An 18,402-nucleotide genomic window follows, 5' to 3' on the forward strand; every position below is an offset into this window, starting at 1 on the left:
ATAGCAGGCGGCAACGGTGAGAGACTTGTTTTTAGAGAGGTGGATTTTTAAAAGTAGAAGTTCAAATTGTTTGGGAACAGACCTGGATAGTAAAACAGAACTCTGCAGGCAATCTTTGCAGTAGATTGCAACACCGCCCCCTTTGGCCGTTCTATCTTGTCTGAAAATCTTGTAGTTGGGGATGAAAATGTCAGAATTTTTGGTGGTCTTTCTAAGCCAGGATTCAGACACGGCTAAAACATCAGGGTTGGCAGAGTGTGCTAAAGCAGTGAACAAAACAAACTTAGGGAGGAGGCTTCTAATGTTAACATGCATGAAGCCAAGGCTATTACGGTTACAGAAGTCATCAAAAGAGAGCGCCTGGGGAATAGGAGTGGAGCTAGGTACTGCAGGGCCTGGATTCACCTCTACATCACCAGAGGAACAGAGGAGGAGTAGGATAAGGGTACGGCTAAAAGCTATGAGAATTGGTCGTCTAGAACTTCTAGAGCAGAGAGTAAAAGGAAGTTTCTGGGGGCGATAAAATAGCTTAAAGGAATAATGTACAGACAAAGGTATGGTAGGATGTGAATACAGTGGAGGTAAACCTAGGTATTGAGTGATGATGAGAGAGATATTGTCTCTAGAAACATCATTGAAACCAGGTGATGTCATCGCATATGTGGGTGGTGGAACTGAGAGGATGGATATGGTATAGTGAGCAGGGCTAGAGGCTCTACAGTGAAATAAGCCAATAAACACTAACCAGAACAACAATGGACAAGGCATATTTACATTAAGGAGAGGCATGCTTAATCGAGTGATCAATAAGGGTCCAGTGAGTAGAGGTTGGTTGGGGTCACGGCGATCCAGACAGCAGGCCGGGTAGATGGCTATCGGTAGCAAGATAGCATAGGATGGAGGTCTAATTGTAGATACCTCGTGCGTTTCCGTCGGTAGGTTAGTGGGGTTCCGTGTGGTAGAGGGGATCAATCCAAATTGGCAAAATAGATATAGTGACCCAAGAAAAAAATAAAAAAAATAAATAATAATAATAATAATAATAATTGTCCGATATACTTATTCAGATAGCAGCCGATAAGACAGCTAACGATTAGCGGGCCCCAGATGAGCGTTCAGGTAACGTCGGGACGGGGGTGCCAGTTGGATAGCTCCCTCGGGCAGATAACGCCGCCAGTCAGTCGTGAAGGCCCGGTGGGGCTCCGTATCTGCAGCAACAACAACAACAACAAAAAACGGGTCCGGATAGGTGACTGTAGCCCAGGAATGGCTGATGGAACTCCTCAGCTGGCTGGCTCCGGAATAAATTAAGTTTGCTCCGGGATCGACGTAAGCCAATAGTCACACGGTTTGCAGCTAGCTAGCTGCGAGATCAAGGTGCAAATGTCCAGAGCCTGCGGCTGAAATCCGGTGATGAAGTAGAAAAAAAATCCGGTGATGTGGTAGTGAAAAAGCAGTCCTATATGCTCTGGGTTGATATCGCGCTTGCAGACTGGCAGGTATTGGCCCGAGCTGAAGCTGGCTGGTGTCCGAGTTAAGGGTGAAGACCGCAGCAGTGGCTAACTGACTACTAGCTAGTTATCTGGCTAGCTTCTGATTGGGGTTACGGTTCTAAAGTATAAAAGAAATAGCAGATCCGTACCACATTGGGTGAGGCGGAATGTATATTCAGTTCCTAAATGGAAAGTGAAATCAAAATATATACGAAATGCATACGAAAAAAAACGAGGACTATTTACGCGGGACAAGACAAGACAAGACAAACACACATCCGACTGCTACGCCATCTTGGTCGAACTGAACCACACCAGGCTAGAACCTGAAGGACCCAGTGTCTTGAAAAGAACAATAACAACAGTCTGGTTGATGGTCTCAGTGGGGGTTGGGTGATCACATCCTTATCATTATCACAATACATCACCGCCATATCACAATACATCACCGCCATATCACAATACATCAGCGCCATATCTGAATACATCACCGCCATATCACAATACATCACCACCATATCACAATACATCACCACCATATCACAATACATCACCGCCATATCTGAAAACATCACCGCCATATCACAATACATCACCGCCATATCACAATACATCACCGCCATATCTGAATACATCACCGCCATATCACAATACATCACCGCCATATCACAATACATCACCGCCATATCACAATACATCACCGCCATATCACAATACATCACCACCATATCACAATACATCACCACCATATCACAATACATCACCGCCATATCTGAAAACATCACCGCCATATCACAATACATCACCGCCATATCACAATACATCACCGCCATATCACAATACATCACCGCCATATCACAATACATCACCGCCATATCACAATACATCACCGCCATATCACAATACATCACCGCCATATCACAATACATCACCGCCATATCACAATACATCACCACCATATCACAATACATCCACCCAACAGTGCAGGCAAATTGAGATGGATAAATCTAATAAATGAAAGGTTGTGTTAAGTGTGTTGTTCTTATTAGTTCTTATTAATTGTTTGGGGGTGTTTTCCCCTGGCAGAAGGCCCAGTATTTATTGCCCATTGTTGCCATGTTTTTGTCTATGTTTTTTAATTAGAATATGAGCAATCATTAGGGTATTGTAAAATGAGTCATTCCAACCTTGTCATTTTTTTGTTTTGTTCAGTAAATTACCATACAGTGTGGATTTTATCCTCTCATAAATAAAAGTGCCAATTTTAATCAGAGGTTGATATCAAACAAAGAAGAGAACAATGTTTCTTGATTAGGTATCATGACCATTCATTAAAAAATGTTTTTTTTTGTGTGTTTCTTAGTTTTTTAGTTGTGATACTTAGGTCTCATATCGAATACATGTAGCCTTTTTTTTGTCAATAGTGTCAATAAAGACTCTCTAATTAATGATTCTGCCTGTCCATCCATCCATCCAGCCAGACAGCCAGACAGCTTGTGTCCAACCCAATAGGCAACAGAAAGACAAATGACTGTGTCCCAAGGGGATCTGAACCATCCACGCTGATTTCCTAGTTTCCCAAGCAGGCCTCAAACTGCTTCCTGGTGCTAGAATGATGCCCCTGCCCAGACAGAGTTGACCCCAGACAGCCATTAAACCCCTGGCCGTCTCATTGTCCTGGTGGGTGGTCAAAATGCTACGTGGATAGCTGTTAGCATTAACAGACAGCTCCTTCCTATATAGAACTCATAGAAAACCATGATCTATGACGACTGAGCAAGTACGTGTTGTGACTACAGTACATAAGTAAATACATGAGTAAGTACCTGAGGGAAGGACACAAAGAGAGGTAGCAGTAGCAGTTAGGTGACTTCCTCTGAAGCTAATCTTCCCTCCTCTAGCTGGACTAAAGACACACAGTTAGTGAGGAGTTGTAGCGCGGCGAGTGTCTGACTGGCTGAGCTTTCTTCCTCTTTTCCGACCCAACTCCCCCCTCTCCCGTGTCTCCCTGGAACCCGATGGCCTTCAAATGATTAGGTGACGGTAAAAATAAAAGTGAATTTTGTTTTAACTCATTTCCCTCCTAAATGGGTTTTCCGGCAGCTGGTCTGCACGGCGGTGGAGGTAGGGGTGGTGGTAGCAGGCGGGCTGGTCATGATAACGGTTATCAGCTGGTCTGTGATTGCGCTCCGGCCTCGCTCTCTCTCTCTCCCCCATCTCCAGCAGGACACTTAATGGGCGGCAAAATGGAAGTGCAGCCTCCCTCACCGACTGTGTCTGAGGGTCATCTGTGACACATTCACTTTGTTAGCCTCTTTTCTCTCCCCTCCTCCACCTCTTCTTAAATTCGCTTGTGTGTGTGTGTGTGTGTGTGTGTGTGTGTGTGTGTGTGTGTGTGTGTGTGTGTGTGTGTGTGTGTGTGTGTGTGTGTGTGTGTGTGTGTGTGTGTGTGTGTGTGTGTGTGTGTGTGTGTGTGTGTGTGTGTGTGTGTGTGTGTGTGTGTGTGTGTGTGTGTGTGTGTGTGTGTGTGTGTGTGCAAAGAACAGAGGGAGTACAAACACTTCAATAAAAGAAAGAAGAGACCGATATGGAAATGTGGTGAAAAGACTCAAGGTTGTTGATCGGTAATGAACCTACTATACCTGCGTCTTCGTGGCCATTGTTGGCTGTAATTGCAGCATTGTTCATCTGTGGGTGAGAAACGCCAGAGACACACGCTCAGACAAAACACCTGCCTCGCTGTTATTTTACCACAATATTTCCTCCCTGACAGCCCCGCTCACTCGTTGCTTTCTCACCCGTTTCCTTGTGAATGAACGCAGTCGAATGATAGACCATTCTACACTTGAGAGAGAGAGAGAGAGAGAGAGAGAGAGAGAGAGAGAGAGAGAGAGAGAGAGACAGAGAGACAGAGAGAACTCTTGGGAGACAAGGGGAGAAACGGGGACGTTACAGTGAGAAGATGATGATCAGTAACATGGACGAAAGGGCCTATTCAGTTGTGAATCAGTAACCAGTAATACTGGCCCTGTCACACCGCTGACAACAGTCCTAACCTTTTGTCTGTGTGACATGTTTATGTCACTTTTTCTTTTACGTCTCCATCGTGTGTTTTTCCCCTACAGTCCTTTCTGTTAGTGCTATTTACCTTGTAGTACACTAGAATGGCTTCTCTACGATTTCAGGTAATCTCCCGTATATTCAATATAAGGACTAGTGCTGTCTACTATGTACCATCCGTAGGTGTTAATGTAACTACGCCGTTATTATGACCGTACATGATGGTCCTCATAAAGCCTGTGTTGCAGTTGATGTGACGTCTCTGTTGCAGCACGCTCAGAGGATCCCTTCACTTGCTGTGGGAACAACAGTGACACACTAGAGTGACACTAATGCAGAGCCTTGCCTGATCAGCCTCACGGACACTACACTGTAGAAGACCATGCAATGCGGGCATAAAGGTTATGAATTCAGACAGGACTTTGGAAGTCAACACACAGTAGCTGTAAGAGTACTGTGAGTGGAGAGAGAGTCCATGAGAGGTTTCTGCTGGGCCCCACGTGTTGTTTTTCCATTAGTACTCTGTGTGATTCTGGACCAAAACAAGCAGACGTGGTGTAGTCAAGTTAAGTGCTCTGGCTAGCAGGACACAAGACGCTGCTGGGGGTACTGAGATGATGGAGCCACGGACCGTGAGCGGTGGCCAGGTCGTACTAGCAGTGGTGCATTCTGGGAGAGCGGCAGGGGGAGCTGGTCGGTCATGCTCTCTCCCTCCCTCCCTGTGCTTCTCTCTGGGTCTCATCACTTCATATAGAAGGTAGAGCTAGAACAGAGACACACAGAGGAATGTGCTAGACGTTGTTGTTCCATGTCAGAATAAAACAAGGACCTTTCTTTACCCTTTCTATTGTGACCTTAGTTTGACCCTGAGCCAGAGTAGAAAGGCTTATAGGTAAAGACAATATCTAATGTTTATTTGTCTGGTGTGGTGCCCCCGGAGTTGTTGGTCAGCAATATTGTACTACTACTACTACCTCTCAGTTCTCTGCTCGCTCTCTGCCTCTCTGCCCTCTCTCTCTCTCCCTCTCTCTCTCTCTCCCTCTCTCTCATCCCAGGCAGTCTTGGGAGAAACCAACGGTCGGTACCATAGTCAGTCTGTTTCTTCTCCACATGCACCTGCTTGTAATTACCACGGAGAAAGAGAAGTGCGTATAGAGTGTAACCCAGCACTAAAGGCCTTTCTCTCTCCCTTCTCCTCTCTCTTTCTTCCTCTCTCTCTCCTTCCTCACACCCCGAGGCTGCCCAATTAAAGCTCAGAAAGCTGAGGATCTGTCAGAGTGAATCAGGAGCGGCAAGGAAACACAACGTGGGGAGGCATTTGTTTGCGATGCAAACACTGGCTGGGTACTTAGCTGGTGCTGCAGCGGAGCGAGTTTGAGTCTCATTTATTAATGTATGTGTGCAGGTCAGACCATTGCGCTTAATTGCAGCGATTCTGTTTAGCGTTTGGAACTAATACAAAAGCTGTGAGGGAATAATTTAGGTAAACCACCTTGTTTGTTCTTTGGCTTAAATTAGCATATTTATTCTCTCAACTACATTGTAAGAGAATAATGCAGCTTTGTGCATTTTTACTAAAGTGGGTGCGCCTCTAATAAACAGGACAATGAAGCAGCTAAAAGTGAAGGTCAAGAAAAGTTGTCACTCCAAGTTCTACCATCTTTCTTCCTCTTCTATCTATCCATCCCCAGGACTGGCTTCAGAGGATGAGGCGGCCCCCACCCCCCAGACATACGCCCTGCCAGGACCGAGCCGCTTTGTGAATCACTTTGTCACTCTCCTCCTTCTAGAGTCGCTAGACTTGTAAAGCGATGTGGCGAGATGCAAAGCACTCTGGGAAGGTGTCCTGGCCCCAGACAGTGATTAATACACTAGGCTAGTCAGTAATCTCCTTGAACAGTACTAGTGACATCATCATTCCAGGATGCAACTACACAGAATTACTTTGGGTTTGGAGGGAGGGAGGGTTTGGCAAAAATGTAGAACAGCACAATAATTATTTGTATATGTAATAGGGATAGTTGTAATTCAAATGTTTATCAAAAACACGTTATTCATAACCTCGGCGAAACATGGTGCTTATCCCTTTTGAGAGTGAGTGTGGGACTTTGTCATAGTTTATAGAGAAAGGCTAACATCTATTTTCTTTTCATGTCATGTCTCCAAGCAGACAGAAGCTCCCATATCTGTTTTGTAATGTCATGTCTCCAAGGTTGAGTGACCGGGTGGATGGATGGAGGGAGAAAATGATTCATGATAAGAATAGCTTTTGCACACTTGCTTAATTTCCAGCTAAAAATATCAGACTCCTAAAAAGAACAGAAACTGGAAACAAATGAGTTGGGAGGGATTTAGGAAGGAGGATTTATATGTTTCAAAGGTTTTAGGAGCCTTGGCTGAAAGTAGAAGAGTCTGTCTGTGCATTCATTAGATCCAGGGCAGCGTCTGAACTGGCACTCTATACCCTATACCCTATGGGCTACTGTCTAAAGTAGTGCACTATACAGTGAATAGGGGGCCATTTCAGACGAGTCCCAGGTTCACCTTCCAGTGGCTGTGAAGTCCTGGTTAGTCTTTAACAGAAAGCCTGGTCACCTTGAGCAGGGCCAGAGATCATGTGTTTTCAATGGTTGCTTAGTATGAGGGAGCGCGCTGAGTCGCCCTGCCTAATAAGAGGCTAATTAACACTAATAGGAGGGAATAATAGACCTGCTCTGGGCGCCCTGCAAGTAACACCTTCTGTCTATTGTTGGGGCTGTGTGTGTGGGGTAGTGGTGAGGGGGAGGGCTGTGTGTGTGGGGTAGTGGTGAGGGGGAGGGCTGTGTGTGTGTGTGCGTGTGTGTGTGTGTGTGTGTGTGTGTGTGTGTGTGTGTGTGTGTGTGTGTGTGTGTGTGTGTGTGTGTGTGTGTGTGTGTGTGTGTGTGTGTGTGTGTGTGTGTGTGTGTGTGTGTGTGTGTGTGTGTGTGTGTGTGTGTGTGTGTGTGTGTGTGTGTGTGTGTGTGTGTGTGTGTGTGTGTGTGTGTGTGTGTGTGTGTGTGTGTGTGTTTGTGTGTGGGGTAGTAGTGTTGGGAAGAGGGGTGTGTGCGGTGGGGAAGTGGTGCCTCCATGGTGTAAACAGTAGCAGAAATCAGAGGTGCTTCTCTGTTATATTGCTCTCCCTCCCTCTCTCCCTCCCTCTTTCCCTCCCTCGCTCCCTCCCTCGCTCCCTCCCTCGCTCCCTCCCTCCCTCGCTCCCTCTGGCTCCATTGGTATGGGAAAGACATGTTTACGTTGCCAAAGCAAGTGAAATAGACAAACAAAAGTGGAATATCTCTCTCTCAATAAACACAACACTCACACACCAGTTCATTTAAACTGAAGATGCATTCGTTAGAATGACAGAAATCAAACCTGTTAAGATCTACATAACAGTCCAATGAAAATCCCAGCAACGTTACTGCCTTACACATATCATGATCAACCTCAACCCCACCATCAAAACCCCCACTACCAACAATCAATCAAACCATGTAGCAATTCAATGCAAAGCATTGAATGAACAAGCGGGCGTGAAAGGACGATTATTGATTTGATGTCAGTGGCTGGCTTGGGCATACTGTACGTCTCAGTGGTGCACCGTTATTATGTCCTCAGTAGGATTCTTACATTAGACACCTTCCTCTACCGCTGTGTGCAGTTAACGACCATGTTATAGGAGGGAGAGAAGAGAGGCTGGGGAAGAGATCCGCTGAGTCAGAGGAGAGGCCAAACACTAATGATGGCATGATGTCTGGGGAACAGAGAAGAGAGGAGAGAAGAGAGAGAGGAGGCGACAGGAAGGAGGGAGAAGAGGGGAGAGGCGAGGCGACAGGAAGGAGGGAGAAGAGAGGAGAGAAGAGGGAGGAAAGGGGAGAGGATAGGGAGGAGGGAGAGGAGAGGAGAGAAGAGAGAGGAGGGGGAAGAGAGGAGAGAAGAGAACATTCTGAAGGGTCAAGAAGACAAACAGAGAAGATGTTGATTTTAGGTTACACTCTACATTTCCTTTGATCAAGGACATTTACTGTACTGTCATAAACTCAGCTTACTGTCAGGTTTCCTATCTAAACGGTATGAATGGTGCACGGTGTAGGCCAACCTAGTGCTGCAGAGTACAGAGCTGCTGTTTCATTACAGATCTCCTAGTGGGACCTGGGAGATGGGAAAGATGAGGGGAGAGGGGGAGAGAGGAGGGGTGGCCAGGTGCCAGGTGTGTGCACTGCCTGTGATGGGACTCCCCATTGCCATGGTGACAGGGGTCAGGGGGCGTGGGGAGGTCAAAGGGAGGGCACACGTCCTGAGCAGCAGGGTGGCCCATCTTTAAGGCATGAATTGCCCGCCTGCAGAGTCCTAGAGTCCCCCATCGTGCTGGGACATTAAAGGAGAGGTCACTACCCAGTGGCCCTCACACACACAGCCTCTCAGCTCTTTAGAAAACACTGCAGCTCGTGTGGCTCCTAGCTCCTTCTCTTCAACACATCCATTCTGCAGAACGCTTTCAAGGACGGACTTGGAAAGAGAGGGGAAATTAGATAATCTTTGGGGGTCGAACAGAGTTGAGGTATACCACAAACGATACACAATGAGTTTGAAAACATTGATGAAACCATGAGACTGTTAGAACAGGAGCTGTGTACTACTGCTGTAGTCAAGAGTTATCCAGCATTAGTAGAGGACGAGAGGAGAGGAGAGGAGAGGAGAGGAGAGGAGAGGAGAGGAGAGGAGAGGAGAGGAGAGGAGAGGAGAGGAGAGGAGAGGAGAGGAGAGGAGAGGAGAGGAGAGGAGAGGGCAGCCAGCCTGAAGTCACATCCCTGCCAGAGCCTGCGGTTGTGTGTCACTCACCCCCTTCATCTCCCCGTCCCCATCTCTTCCCCCTCTCCCTGTCCCCGTCTCTACCTCCTCTCCCCATCTCTTCCCCCTCTCCCCGTCTCTACCCCCTCTCTCTGTCCCCGTCTCTACCTCCTCTCCCTGTTCCTCCCCCCTCTCCCCGTCCCCGTCTCTACCTCCTCTCCCTGTTTCTCCCCCCTCTCCCCGTCTCTCCCCCTCTCCATGTCCCCCCCTCTACCTCCTCTCTCCGTCTCTCCCCCCTCTCCCCGTCTCTACCCCCTCTCCCTGTCCCCGGCTCTCCCCCCTCTCCCCGTCCCCGTCTCTACCCCCTCTCCCCGTCTCTCCCCCCTCTCCCCATCCCCATCTCTACCCCCTCTCCCTGTCCCCGTCTCTCCCCCCTCTCCCCGTCCCCATCTCTACCCCCTCTCCCTGTCCCCGTCTCTCCCCCCTCTCCCCGTCCCCGTCTCTACCCCCTCTCCCTGTCCCCGTCTCTACCCCCTCTCCCTGTCCCTGTCTCTACCTTCTCTCCCCGTCCCCGTCTCTACCTTCTCTCCCCCCTCTCCCCGTCCCCGTCTCTACCTCCTCTCCCCCCTCTCCCCGTCCCCGTCTCTACCTCCTCTCCCCCCTCTCCCCGTCCCCGTCTCTACCTCCTCATCCCCCTCTCCCTGTCCCCGTCTCTACCTTCTCTCCCCGTCCCCGTCTCTACCTTCTCTCCCCCCTCTCCCCGTCCCCGTCTCTACCTCCTCTCCCCCCTCTCCCCGTCCCCGTCTCTACCTCCTCTCCCCCCTCTCCCTGTCCCCGTCTCTACCCCCTCTCCCCGTCCCCGTCTCTACCTTCTCTCCCCCCTCTCCCCGTCCCCGTCTCTACCTCCTCTCCCCCCTCTCCCCGTCCCCATCTCTACCCCCTCTCCCTGTCCCCGTCTCTACCCCCTCTCCCTGTCCCCGTCTCTACCTCCTCTCCCCCCACTCCCCGTCCCCATCTCTACCTTCTCTCCCCCCTCTCCCCGTCCCCGTCTCTACCTCCTCTCCCCCCTCTCCCCGTCCCCATCTCTACCTTCTCTCCCCCCTCTCCCCGTCCCCGTCTCTACCTCCTCTCCCCCCTCTCCCTGTCCCCGTCTCTACCCCCTCTCCCTGTCCCCGTCTCTACCTCCTCTCCCCGTCCCCGTCTCTACCTTCTCTCCCCCCTCTCCCCATCCCCGTCTCTACCTCCTCTCCCCCCTCTCCCCGTCCCCATCTCTACCCCCTCTCCCTGTCCCCGTCTCTCCCCGTCTCTTCCCGTCCCCATCTCTACCCCCTCTCCCTGTCCCCGTCTCTCCCCGTCTCTTCCCGTCCCCATCTCTACCCCCTCTCCCTGTCCCCGTCTCTCCCCCCTCTCCCCGTCCCCATCTCTATCCCCTCTCCCGTCTCTCCCCCCTCTCCCCGTCCCCGTCTCTCCCCCCTCTCCCAGTCTCCCCCCTCCCAGACTAATGAACAAGCTACACAGCAGTTGATGAGTGACTTTCAGGATGAAGGCAGAGTTGGAACTTCTGGATGTATACTGAGAGAAGCCATCTACTAGCCTACTGGTATATGATGTCTGGGGATATAGGGGGTTGTTTACATGTTAGTCCAGGATTGCATTCATGTGTACTTCAGATGTTAATCAACGTGATTGGTAACGATAAATATGTCTTATATTTACCCAAACATACAGTGGGGAGAACAAGTATTTGATACACTGCCGATTTTGCAGGTTTTCCTACTTACAAAGCATGTAGAGGTCTGTAATTTTTATCATAGGTACACTTCAACTATGAGAGACGGAATCTAAAACAAAAATCCAGAAAATCACATTGTATGATTTTTAAGTAATTAATTTGCATTTTATTGCATGACATAAGTATTTGATACATCAGAAAAGCAGAACTTAATATTTGGTACAGAAACCTTTGTTTGCAATTACAGAGATCATACGTTTCCTGTAGTTCTTGACTAGGTTTGCACACACTGCAGCAGGGATTTTGGCCCACTCCTCCCTACAGATCTTCTCCAGATCCTTCAGGTTTCGGGGCTGTCGCTGGGCAATACGGACTTTCAGCTCCCTCCAAAGATTTTCTATTGGGTTCAGGTCTGGAGACTGGCTAGGCCACTCCAGGACCTTGAGATGCTTCTTACGGAGCCACTCCTTAGTTGCCATGGCTGTGTGCTTCGTGTCGTTGTCATGCTGGAAGACCCAGCCACGACCCATCTTCAATGCTCTTACTGAGGGAAGGAGGTTGTTGGCCAAGATCTCGCGATACATGGCCCCATCCATCCTCCCCTCAATACGGTGCAGTCGTCCTGTCCCCTTTGCAGAAAAGCATCCCCAAAGAATGATGTTTCCACCTCCATGCTTCACGGTTGGGATGGTGTTCTTGGGGTTGTACTCATACTTCTTCTTCCTCCAAACACGGCGAGTGGAGTTAGACCAAAAAGCTCTATTTTTGTCTCATCAGACCACATGACCTTCTCCCATTCCTCCTCTGGATCATCCAGATGGTCATTGGCAAACTTCAGACGGGCCTGGACATGCACTGGCTTAAGCAGGGGGACCTTGCGTGCGCTGCAGGATTTTAATCCATGACGGCGTAGTGTGTTACTAATGGTTTTCTTTGAGACTGTGGTCCCAGCTCTCTTCAGGTCATTGACCAGGTCCTGCCGTGTAGTTCTGGGCTGATCCCTCACTTTCCTCATGATCATTGATGCCCCACGAGGTGAAATCTTGCATGGAGCCCCAGACCGAGGGTGATTGACCGTCATCTTGAACTTCTTCCATTTTCTAATAATTGCGCCAACAGTTGTTTCCTTCTCACCAAGCTGCTTGCCTATTGTCCTGTAGCCCATCCCAGCCTTGTGCAGGTCTACAATTTTATCCCTGATGTCCTTACACAGCTCTCTGGTCTTGGCCATTGTGGAGAGGTTGGAATCTGTTTGATTGAGTGTGTGGACAGGTGTCTTTTATACAGGTAACGAGTTCAAACAGGTGCAGTTAATACAGGTAATGAGTGGAGAACAGGAGGGCTTCTTAAAGAAAAACTAACAGGTCTGTGAGAGCCGGAATTCTTACTGGTTGGTAGGTGATCAAATACTTATGTCATGCAATAAAATGCAAATTAATTATTTAAAAATCATACAATGTGATTTTCTGGATTTTTGTTTTAGATTCCGTCTCTCACAGTTGAAGTGTACCTATGATAAAAATGACAGACCTCTACATGCTTTGTAAGTAGGAAAACCTGCAAAATCGGCAGTGTATCAAATACTTGTTCTCCCCACTGTAGATGTCAAGCACAAAACGGATGGCGCCACATAAAATGTTGATACCTTCTTCTTTTGGTGATGGATTTGTCCTTCACCCCAGACTAACAGGCTTTACAGTGTTAAATCAGAGCAGCCTCCTACCTGTGTGTGTTAATCAGAGCAGCATCCTACCTGGGAGTGTTGATGAGGGGCTGACAATAGGAACATTTGGGGGCTTTAATCACGGTGAGAATAAATCATGATGTGTGATTACACACCAGACCATCATCAACATCCCACCACCTCCTAATCACACTAAGTAAACACGGATTTATAACCCTCACTACTCGTCTGGATGAATAAAGGACATGACTCAAACACACACGTATGTACAGGTATACATACATCTCTCTCAATTCAATTCAAGGGCTTTATTGGCATGGGAAACTTGCCAAAGCAAGTGAAGTAGATAATAAACAAAAGTGAAATAAACAATACAAATTAACAGTAAACATTACACTCTCTCTCTCACACACCCTCTTCACACACTCTCTGTCTCTACTCAGTATGCCAATATGGCTTTGTGCTTAAAAACGTAGCTACCTGGCTTCATGACCTTGAGTTCCATCATATCGATACCGTTTTGTTGATGGTTTAAAAGTCTCTTTTGTCTTCCTGTAATTGTGATCACCTTGATTGGTGTTTGTGTTGAACAGTAAAGCTAGAAGGAAGTTCTCGTCTGCGTTGAAGGAGACGTTTAAAGTCCTATAAGGACCACACTCTGCCACTCTATATCAATTACAATATATCAAATATATAACATCCGCTCATTACGCCAAGACTCATTTTGTCTTTTGAAATCCCAGCCCACTCCAGGAATCCATTAAGTTGAAGTTGTATCTGAAACCTCCAGTAAGAAAGACATCCATCACAGTAGAAGACAGATAAACAATGGCATGTCCCTTTCCTTTGCCGGTAATAATCTCAACTTTTTTAATCTACTTTCATGTTGACCCTTTCTATCTTATTTACTTGGACTGCTTTCATTCCGTCTTCCATCTCTTCAGGGCGAGTCTTTCTTTCTGTCCTCTCCTTCTCTTTGTAGGGCTCATTACCGTAGGGCCGGAGACTCGCCGTGTTTTCCCACACAGGGAAATTAGAACATGACCGGCGACAGCGCTCGTTAGCGCGCTTGTCAATCATGGGCGGGCGCGGGGAGAAGCAATCGAGACGACGGCGCGGAGGGGTCACCGATGAAGATGTTCATTTTCCATTCATCCATCACATCTCCCCGGAAATCAATTTACAGCACATCAACTGTATATCGCCTTGACAACACTGACTGGTGGTGGGGAGGATTCAGTAGCTAGGAAAGGAGGGGGGAAAGAGGAGACAGAGGTACAGTCATTTTGATCAAATCTCATTTCTTTCTCCTTATTCAAAAAACATACTTCCAGTCCCTTGAAACTTTCGGAGCGTTAATGATGTTTTGATGGCTAGTAAATATACTTATGTTAAATTGTTGGTAAGTGCAATTAAGAATGAGACAAGATGAATATGTAAATTGCTGAAGCACACACTACCCGTCCCGCATGCCTGTGGTGGTTAGGTATTCTCTTTGAGATGCTGTGTGTGACTGACAGTGGGAAGGCTGAGATGGGATGTTGCTTCTTGCATTCATTTAGTTGTTGGTTTCCTGCAGATGTCAGCGCACTGCTTCATTAATGGTGTTTGTTTTAAGAAAACCTGAAAAAAATAGGATAAAAGAGGAGAGTTCAGCTCAAAATAGAGGGAACGAGACGCTCTGAGAATAATTGGCGACGTAAATGGGAAAAAAAGAATCTGTCCGAAGACACACGCCACAAAATAACTACTTTGAACATCCCATGAAAAATTACACGTGGACATCCTTGCTTCAGACACCAGTAGAGAAGAACAGCACCGGAGAAAGAGATACCATAGAGAGACAGAGAGAGAGGGAGAGAGATAGCGACAGTGTGTGTGAGAGAGAGGAGGAGTGTGTGTGAGAGAGAGGAGGAGTGAAGGGGAGAGAGAGAGAGCTTTCATTCCAGGAGATGTCATGCTGTTCCGGCAAACGGTTCTCTGTTAGGCCATCCACAGCCTGCTGTTGGTGCCGCCACCCCCGCTGTACCCACCGTGCCTTGTGCCAGAACCCGCGCCGCCACCGTTGCCAAGAGCAGCCAGTCCGTCCCTCTCCCTCTCTCCGGAGCAGATGTCACTCAATCGGCCCCTAACAGACAGACAGCCGCCGTCGTGCCAACACACACCCGATGTGTGAAGAGAGGGTGACGGGGTACAGGGATAGGGGGCACAAGAACACAGAGTGGCCAAATATAGACTGTTCTCACCCCCAACCCCGCACCCCCCTCCCTGCTAAACAGACACTTTTCTCTCTCAAGAAGACACCCCCTGCAGTTCCATGGAATATTCTAATTCTGTATCCTGACTCCTATTATCTGCTGAGTGTGTGACATCTGAATTGTAATTAGTAGCTCAGGGGTGAACAGAGAGCGAGACCCCCGAAAACAACCAATTCTGCCAGACACAGACACACACAGACCTTTCCTTAGTTCCTTTGTTTCAACCCCACTCCAGAACCAAACCAGGAAGGATCGACTGCAGCTCGGCCATGCAGGCCGGAAGTGATCCCAGCCCACCCCATTGGTCCATTAGAAGTCTGTGGTCCCCCCCTTCCACAAAGGCCTGGGTGACGGAGGCTGGCTTCAGGAACAGGAGATAATGGGATTGAGGTGATACTTAAATCTCAGTGAACCACAGCAGCTCAAGTCATTAGTGAATAGGATCCATACTGGGGGTGCTAATCATGGCTAATAAAACCCTGGGCTCTGCTGGAGCAGCAGACGGGGATGGGAATCTCTAGCTCTGACTCTCTCTCCATCTCTCCCGCTCTTCTCTCTAACTCTCTCTCCATCTCTCCTTTCCATCTATCTTCTCTCAGGCCTTCTCTCTAACTCTCTCTCCATCTCTCCTTTCCATCTATCTTCTCTCAGGCCTTCTCTCTAACTCTCTCTCCATCTCTCCTTTCCATCTATCTTCTCTCAGGCCTTCTCTATAACTCTCTCTCCATCTCTCCTTTCCATCTATCTTCTCTCAGGCCTTCTCTATAACTCTCTCCATCCTCCTTTCCATCTATCTTCTCTCAGGCCTTCTCATAACTCTCTCTCATCTATCTTCTCTCAGGCCTTCTCTATAACTCTCTCTCCATCTCTCCTTTCCATCTATCTTCTCTCAGGCCTTCTCTATAACTCTCTCTCCATCTCTCCTTTCCATCTATCTTCTCTCAGGCCTTCTCTATAACTCTCTCTCCATCTCTCCTTTCCATCTATCTTCTCTCAGACTCCCTCTTTTTTCTAACTCTTAAAGAGGAAGAGAAATGCCTGAGAGGAGACTCGTTTCTCTCTCTGAACTCAGTCAGCTAGCCCTAAGAAACAGAAAACTTATGACCGGAGAAAACGAGGGGAGAGAAAAGCGAAGTTGGGGTGAAAAAAAAGAGAGGATGGAATTCTAATTTAGCGTTGGTGTCAGAGGACACAGACGAGGCCCTGTCCTTCCATTGAGGGATCATTAGAAGAACAACGGTGTCTCTGCCATCTAATTAGGAAAGGTTAATAAGCAGGAGAGGGCCAACCCGCTACCCAGGATGCACTCTGCTTGGGCCAGGGAGGTGACTAGAGGTCTAGCTACCCACGGATGCTCATCTTACCGGGAAGTAAGAAATTACATGGGCAAATGTTTGTAGAACCTTTAGATGCCAATACTTCCTTAATTCACTATAATCCTGCTTCATGCAATTATCACAATAGCCTATTATATACCTTCAAGTGGACTCCAAAGATTGGACTTGTTTTAACATTAGTCACCACTGTTCCTACTCTGCACCCTCCACCTCCTACAAGCCCATGTAGCCATGACAATTCATGGGTCTAAAGCCAAGCTCACCTAAAGCATTATTTCGCTGATGGGAAAATTTGATCTGGAATGAGTCATAATAACATTGTTATTATGACTCATTTGGAATTCAGTTCTGGAGCACTAGCTGCCTCTGTCATACAAATAGCTAAGTAGGGTTGATCCTGGTCGGTCTCTGGTCTAGTCCCCCAAAAAATATCCCAATGCCCCAGGGCAGTGATTGGGGACATTGCCCTGTGTAGGGTGCCGTCTTTCTGATGGAATGTTAAACGGGTGTCCTGACTCTCTGTGGTCCACTAAAGATACCATGGCACTTATCGTAAGAGTAGGGGTGTTAACACCTTGTCCTGGCTAAATGGCTAAATCGGGCCCTAAATCCATCATGGCCACCTAATCATCCCCAGTTTACAATTGGCTCATTCATCCCCCCTCCTCTCCCCTGTAACTATTCCCCAGGTCGTTGCTGTAAATGAGAACGTGTTCACACACGAAAACACAAGGTTAAGGATACAGTAATGAATACAGGAGGTGTGTGTGTATGTGTGAGCGCGAGAGTGTGTGCGTGTGCGTGTGCGTGTGAATTCCCCCTAAAAACACATGCCAGATTAGAGAGCAGCTCTGCTGAGGTAAAAACAATGCTAATGGTTACAAGCTCGCCTCAGAGAAACCGAAGGTGCATTTCTTTAACACCAAAAGCTGTGTTTACAGACAGATGAAAACATCTAGTGTTCTGTTAAAGGAGTGAGACGTGAAGGATAGAGGCACAGAGACGCTGTCGCAGCAACACACACTGGAGTCTCTGAAGGAACAAGATTGCATTATCATACTATGCATTGCATACATACAGGAAGGAAACTAGCATCAGAACATGGATTTACATTCCTCTGGAAAACATCATACATTTATATTTTTTTTCCTTTAAAGCAATACTGTAGGTAGTGGTACTATATTAACACTCAATGAAGTCATCCAATGCTCGAAGTATTTCAGCAAACACATGTATGAACCATTAAACTATAACCTTTAAACAAGTCAGACATCACCATGACAAAGATGATTTTACAAACAAACAGAACACACAAAACCTTCTTTAACCTTGACATTCATTTACTCAGAAAATGGATTCCCATGCTGGCCAAATATGTAATGGTGTGCTATTATGGTACATTATGCTATTTACCGCAGCACAGTCGCATAGACTTTCAAATGGCTTATTGTGTGGGTATGTTATGTGATTTTTATACAGTTGTGAACGGAGATGTAATTTTGTTGTTTCAGAACAACAGAGTCGCTGAGCATTAGTATAACCCCAGTGGAAAAGGTTATTGCTGTCCCTGCAGCTTCACTCGTGAGCACACACACACACACACACAGACACAAAAGGCACGCATGGGCACGCACACACTCCACTCAGCCTGTGATAATGTGCCAGTGATGGTCAGACAGTGGTAATGACAGTAATGGCAGCAGTGTGTTCTGTATGCTTATCTCTGCTACTGGCAGCTGTTCACCATCCATTCTTCTGTTCTTCCTACTCCTCAAAGAGAAGTTGATAGAGACACAGACAGACAGTACAGACAGACAGACAGACAGACAGACAGACAGACAGACAGACAGACAGACAGACAGACAGACAGACAGACAGACAGACAGACAGACAGACAGACAGACAGTACAGACAGACAGTACAGACAGTACAGACAGTAGAGACAGTACAGACAGACGTACAGTACAGACAGTACAGACAGTACAGACAGTGCAGGCAGGCAGACAGACAGACAGACACAGTGCCTTCAGAA

The 18,402-nt window shown here is 47.6% G+C and overlaps 1 long non-coding RNA gene across 1 annotated transcript; it reads right to left on the minus strand.

The window, feature by feature from the left end:
- Window positions 1-13,064: 13,064 nt before the first annotated feature.
- LOC139532384 (uncharacterized) lies at window positions 13,065-14,986 on the minus strand. Its single transcript, XR_011666560.1, has 2 exons — window positions 14,809-14,986; window positions 13,065-14,398 (listed from the first exon to the last, which is right to left on the minus strand). It is a non-coding gene; the product is annotated as an uncharacterized lncRNA (long non-coding RNA).
- Between the last annotated feature and the right edge of the window lie 3,416 nt (window positions 14,987-18,402).

Source organism: Salvelinus alpinus, chromosome 10, assembly GCF_045679555.1.
Source record: "Salvelinus alpinus chromosome 10, SLU_Salpinus.1, whole genome shotgun sequence".
NCBI classification, from domain to species: Eukaryota; Metazoa; Chordata; class Actinopteri; order Salmoniformes; family Salmonidae; genus Salvelinus; species Salvelinus alpinus.